At 40.4% G+C, this 6,000-nt stretch overlaps 1 protein-coding gene across 3 annotated transcripts in view; it reads right to left on the bottom strand.

The window, feature by feature from the left end:
* COL8A1 (collagen type VIII alpha 1 chain) overlaps positions 1-5,674 on the bottom strand; it is a 163,992-nt gene extending 158,318 nt beyond the window's left edge. Inside the window, exons 1-2 of one of the 3 annotated variants that reach the window (XM_036350629.1) lie at positions 5,497-5,671; positions 4,959-5,013 (exon numbers count right to left, since the gene is read on the bottom strand). The gene's annotated coding sequence lies outside the window, so the exon portion shown is untranslated. Of the gene's footprint in view, positions 1-4,958; positions 5,014-5,496 lie in introns of all 3 variants that reach the window. The other 2 variants (XM_036350630.1, XM_036350628.1) reach the window with 2 other exon arrangements.
* Between the last annotated feature and the right edge of the window lie 326 nt (positions 5,675-6,000).

Consider the following 6,000-nt stretch of genomic DNA (forward strand, 5'->3'; position numbering starts at 1 on the left):
TTATGACATAGATTTAGTATGCTGGGCAAGAGTCAAGTCTAAATGAGGTTAAATGAGGCTTTTTCACTAACTGAAGTACAGTCAAGGGTTAAGAAGAGTTTTGATGAATATAATGCTTACAAAGTTTTCATCCATGCGAACCAGTCCTCAAATGGTGCTGTATCAACAGAAGCCTGACCCAAATAGGATCTCATCTCCAAAACATTCGAGAGGGTCTTGGTTCAGACAATCATATTAAAAATATCTCCTCCAGGATCTCAAAACTCTCGGACATGTCTCCCTCTTCTGTTTCAGAGAATAAACCCTCTCAGCTGCACCACCCCTTGTCTATATCTCAGGCCCTTGATGGCCCCTCCTCTTTGTCACAGCAAGCCTCATGCCTACATCCCTCAACCAGTATGTCCCTCAAAGTTTTCTCTGACTGTCCATTATATATTTTGCCCTTTTTTCATTAAAGACTTGGGAAGGTGCAAGTGTTTATTGGGTGGGAGAAGAAGAAGGTTATAAATTCATCACAAAATAATACGTTTGTTCTGTCACATAAATATTGGAACTAGATATTTGGTTGTAAACAATAGTATAACTTCTAGTATTCAGATAACTGTGGGAGGATTAGTGGAAGTACTGCAGGCAGGAAAATGGCTTGGCCATCAATAAGGCTGAAGAGCTCTCCTACATTTCCTAAAGCCAGGGGGAATCTTAAATTTGATATATTTGAGAATTGAGTATCTATGAGTCCCTATAGACTTTTGAAAAATATTTTTTATGGAATGAGTTAAGAATAATTAATATTTTATACTTAGCTTTTTCTTTTTCCCCATTCACTCACCCACTCAACACATTTACCAAGGGAATACTACATACCAGGTCCTGGAATGGAGAAAACCTTGCAAGATCCCTTTGATGATGATAATCAGTGATTTCACTCTTCACAAGGGTTTGGATCAATGTTTTAGACAGTCTATAATAAAGGTACAGCTATAGCCCCCAAACCTCTACCAGGTTATAGTTTCTGAGAACCCTACATATTTAGTTCCAACAGAATTCTCAGTACAGTCAGAGACATCTTAGATACACACCGTGTGGGGAACACATATTACAGTTATCCAAGACAAATCACTGATTGGAGAGTTTGTCTACATGATCTCTAGCCCTGGTTCTGCTATGTGTGTCTGGGTGACCTTGGGCAAAACATTAACCTCTCTGACCTTTTCTCATCTGTAAAATTAACTTCAGTTAAAATTAGCTCCAAGGATCCTTCCAAAATTTATAGTCTGTGATTTTCCTCAATAAGTTTTTAAATCCCCAACAAGTTAGAATGGGGACTAGGTAAATGAAATTGCTTAGAAACTTTATTTCAGAGAATCCATTGGAGGCAAGCAGCAATTTTAAATTACATTTCTTCTGGATATATGAATTAAGGTTTAGATAATGTAAAGCCTTTTTATTTGTTGGAGTAAAAATTTACATTCTGTTTAAGAAAAGTATGAGACTTTTGGTAATGAGAAAAGCCACAAATATGAGTGGTACTCCAGAAATTTGATCTATAAGAACTGAGCAGAGATTTCTTCCAGTGAAAGAAAAAAAGGGATAGCACAGTAAGGCCATGACTGCATTTGCAAATCCTATGTTGAAGGGAAGAAGGGCAGCTTTTGTTTTCCAGGAAAGACAGTGGAAGTGAGCCCTAAAGTAATGGAGGAGATTGAAGGTGAACCATCAGGTGTGTTGTAATATTTTATATGATGCTACACTGGGAAGTTAGAATTCAGAATTCTTTAACTGATTACTCTAGGATCGGTTTTTGGGAACATTTTTGTTTCAGTCACTTCAGTTTGAATGGCTTTGTGGATTTGCACACACAGGGCCCCCAGATTATAGACATTCTGACCGTGTTTGACTCCCTTAACCCCTTTCCTGCAAATCTATTTGCTTGAGGAAAGACTAAAACCTCCTTTCTCAAACAGCAAACATAGTTACCACAACTATAGTGGAATGTCAGATTAGTGCCTTCTCTGTTGGTGCTGAAATGTGCTTAATTCTCTCACTCTTTACTCCTCGTCTCGTTAGAAAGGGGATGCTTAGCAGAGTTCTAATTTTATACTGTGGGGTATAAATTGCTGTCAATCATTGTCAGGTCATTGGAAAATTTTCTCCCCTTATATTCTCACCTTTTTGTAGCAATTTGTAAGCTGTTCCTTTTAAGAAAACTTTCTGGATGCTATGGGTTAGTAAGAAGTCCGTCTCACACAAAGCTGAAGAGAAAGAGTCTCTAAATTCCAAAGGGCATTTATTCTCCCCTTATCCCTCTCCTCGTCTCTCCTTTTGCTTATCTTTTCCCTCAATAGCTGGAACAGGGCACCTCTCCGAAGAGAAGATGGCACTCTAGTCTCAAGATCTGTACCATCGTTAAAGCATGCATATGAATGCTGATGGGGGCCTGGCGGAAGAGAAAGCTTAGGCAAGAAGAAAGACCTAGTCTCAGAGGGTTACTTGGAGGACTGAAGATTGAGAAATATGGTTGCATCTCAATTACTCTGCAAATTGTCATACCAAAGTGGATGACCATGGATAAGGAGGAGTAAATTGCTGCTTCTAACGTACGTTCAAATAATTACCCAGCACTGGGTCCTTTGGGAGAGTTAGGGTTGGTTTTCTTGATGTAAATCACCCATCAGTTAAATATACATTCTGAGAGTTTTTATGCCCATGATACAGCTTTTAAAATTATAACTGGTAAAAATAATGTGGGTTTTAATGTGGGGCAGACCTGCAATCCTTTTGGTCTTTAGAACTTCTCTCCTGTTAGAGAAGGGCACAATAGAGATGGATTTTAATTTATTAGAGAAAATACTCTTATTGATTTAAGAAAGAAAAACAAGAGCAGGTATAGAGTTTTGATCTTCCTCATCTCCTCATTTCCACAAAAATAAGGGCAAAAAAAGTTGTGTTTGTAACAGAGATTCTGATCTTTCTATTCTCTGGAAGCACTTTTTAGGAGTGATTCCTCCCAGCTTCTCTCTCAATGATACTTATTCCCATTCTCCTTTACCTGATTTTGATTCACAAATGGAAATACAATGGGGTATACTTCCTGATGATGAAAAGAATATTGTTTGTACCTATGGGAATAGTGAAAATCTCAAACATGTGTTTCCCTAGGTGTAGCAGGCCCTTGAAATGAGCAGATTACCCTCCTACTGCTCACCTTTTCTTTTTTGAGAAACATTAAAGGAGTCAGTAAAAGCCTGCTGGAATAATGTTGCATAGTAATGGCAATGAACCCAATCCGGGGGCAGCCATTAAATGGCATAAAGAGGAGACTCATATTATGCCTCCACACCCTTTGCAAAGGGGGAGACAGTGGGGAACTACACGAAATCTCACCACTGATTTTTCTAAGCATCATCTTGCCTGATGTGTACCCCATGAAGAAAGAGTCGCTTCAAGTGTCTGGTAAAGGCCCCTGTGGAAGTTAGATCATGAGCAATCTAGGATGATCTCACCCAGTTATTCAGGGTGTTGAACTTGATGGCACATGGGGAAGGCAGTTACTGTTAAATGGCTCATAGCTGGTGGGGTGGGTCAACTGCCAGGAAAAGCAGAAGCAAACCCTGGGAGAACACTTTGCATCTCCAAATTTAGGAGCAACAGGGAGCTCTTTTACACTGGGAGCACTTTTATTTTTCTCCCAGAAAAGATAATTTCCCTCAAGGGGATCTGCTGAATGAAGCAGTGTATTTTCACCCTTGTGATGATGGGCGTGAGTCCGGCACTACCATAAAAGAAGAATGAACTTGGACATACCACACACTTGGTTTGGCCTTGTCCCATACCTGTGCTCTTGTCATGCTTGATCATCCACTTACATCAGATATGAAACAAGCTGCCTGCACTGTGGCTTGAGATAAAAGTTATTTCAATATGCCCAGGTCACATAATATCTTGGCCAATAGTAATTTTATATCATTTTCTCAAAGGAAACCGCACTCCTTGCACTACTTTTTTTTCCAATGAAACAAAATTTCACATGACAGAAAGCTTTACATATAACTCTTTCATTTGAATAATAGCATTGAATCTCCTCCATGCCAAACAGAATTTTAAAATATCTTTATTATTTCTTTTGATATGCAAACCATAAGGAGAATAAGTTTGGAAGGCGCTCAGTTAAATTGCTAATGATTCCACTTTCCTTAATAGTGGAGCATTTTTTTACAGCTTTTGTGAGGTTTTCAAGTTAAAAAATACAAACAAACCAAAAAAAAAAAAAAAAGTGAAACTTTTCCTCTTTTACTTTATGAACCTTAAGAACTGAAGTAGCATTTTGGTTTCCTGACTGCCAGCTTTGATTTGCGTTTTTAAGCGGTCTTGAGCAATTCCCCAGAGGAAGCACTGGAAAAGGGCTTTTCTCCCACATGAGAGAGTTTCATCCCACACAGCCCACAGATTTTGATGGCAAACTTCACGGACCAAGTGTCTGGTTTTACAGAAGCTGCTGCGGAATATATTTTTCCTTCCACAGGTGCACTATGCTCATTTTCAGACCTCAGAAATAAGAAGACAGCAGTCTTTTAAAATGTGGGTAGCTTAACCACTGGGTATCTCTGTGAGAATTGGGTGCCAATCAGATTGATTTTAATTTACTAGATGAGGGAAAAGAGGGTGGCAAGCAGGGTTCAAACCTACAAAGCCTTCTAGCTGATCTTTCTTTATAACCATCTGGTGTACATAGAAATACTGTATAATCTGGCCTGTATTTTTCTCTACCGTAAAACATATTGGAATGCTTTATGTTTAGGTGTGTGCATAGAAATTCATGAAGTCCTTTTATACACTTTCTTACTTCCAATCCAATTCTCCTTTTAGGAAAGCTTAAAAGGATAGCTTTGTGAGAGCACACTCTGCTATGGCTTGTAAACTTGGATTTGTTCTTTCCTATCTACCAGCCACCTGATTACCGTCTCTGTGGAAAGGGCACCCGTTCACAGCATCATTTTTTCCAAGGACTTCAACCTGGAAAGATATTTTTTAAAAGGACTCACGGAAGCTGTATTGGGGGTTTGGAAAACATAGCAAAATTGTTAGCAGACCTTTTGACTGTGCTATTTTTAGGAAACTAATTGTGTCCTTTTAAAGTACATTTTTGAGAATGGGACAAAGTTTTCCTTGCCCCCACTGATGTGCGAGATATTTACAATGAAAAGCCTTCAGCAAAACACCCTCAATAGATACATTTTAACCTCAGCCACAGTCAGCACCAGAGAAAGTGATTTTAAAAGAGAAGAGGTTTTTGCAATATTTATGCTTCTGTTTCTGCCCAGAATGAACTTTTATTTTACCGTTCAAACAGAAGTCTGTTTTCAAACCAGTTGCTAGTTAAAGGAGCAGCTGATCTGGCATCCGTAAGAATCGGCTCTCACCAAACAGCCCATTGACCAGAGGAGACATTCCCGGCAGCTACCCCAGTAGGTGAGGTCCTGCAGAGTGTTATCTTACCTTGAGCACGTAAGATCCAGGAGAGAGGCTGGGGGCTCCCACAGGAGAGGACCGGGAAAGTGCTCTGATCCAGTGCTGGTAACATGCACTTGGCTTTTATGGGCAGGTGGGAGGAGTCGCTCCTCGTGGTAGGTGGGCAGGGAAGGAGCGGCGGGCGGGCAGCCCCGGGAGGAGCTGGTCACTCTTCTCTGGGGAGGGGCAGAGAGGGCAGAGCCCGAGCCCCCGAGGGGGAGGAGAGGCGGGGGTGGGGGATGGGGCGCAGGAGCTGAGGGAGGAGTGTAGACTGGAAGGAAGGAAGGAGAAGGGAAAAAAGAATGAAGAGAAATAGAGAAAGGGATGTAGACCACATGTGGGGGAAAGGTTGGGAAGAAAATGAATAGGAAACAGAGAGACACCCAAACACGCAAGATCTGGAAGGAAAGAAGAATTGAATTATTTTTCAATTATTCAAAGATAATTGAATTATTTTTATTTTGGTGGGACGGGGGTGGGATGGAGGGGCCT

Source organism: Myotis myotis, unplaced genomic scaffold (assembly GCF_014108235.1).
Source record: "Myotis myotis isolate mMyoMyo1 unplaced genomic scaffold, mMyoMyo1.p scaffold_m19_p_2, whole genome shotgun sequence".
NCBI classification, from domain to species: domain Eukaryota; kingdom Metazoa; phylum Chordata; class Mammalia; order Chiroptera; family Vespertilionidae; genus Myotis; species Myotis myotis.